The sequence below is a fragment of the Penaeus monodon genome, chromosome 29 (genome assembly GCF_015228065.2).
Source record: "Penaeus monodon isolate SGIC_2016 chromosome 29, NSTDA_Pmon_1, whole genome shotgun sequence".
NCBI classification, from domain to species: Eukaryota; Metazoa; Arthropoda; class Malacostraca; order Decapoda; family Penaeidae; genus Penaeus; species Penaeus monodon.
The window spans coordinates 7,460,658-7,461,057 of record NC_051414.1 but is presented as its reverse complement, the minus strand read 5'-3'; positions in this window follow the sequence as shown (position 1 = coordinate 7,461,057).

Sequence of the window (400 nt, the reverse complement as noted above, 5' to 3'; positions counted from 1 at the left end):
TGTACACCACATGCACACACGTAAGCAGAAACAGCCCCGCACACACATACACGTACACATAAGCCTCCGCGTACACACACACTCTTCCCACGCACACACGTTCCCCCTCCCCCCCTCCCACCACACACATACTAAGCCTCCAATCACACACATGCACATACACACGCACATACAAACCATCACACTAACACACACACGTACACAACCCCCCCCCCCCTTCACACACACACCACTCACTTACACAACCCTCTCTCTCCTACGTACACACGACCCCCCCCCCTCCCCCACCACTCATATACCCATCCCTCTCTCCCCAGTGTACACACACGTACACACGACCCCCCCCACACTACCATGCACATACTAACCCTTCTCCCTTACACACACCTACACACAACTC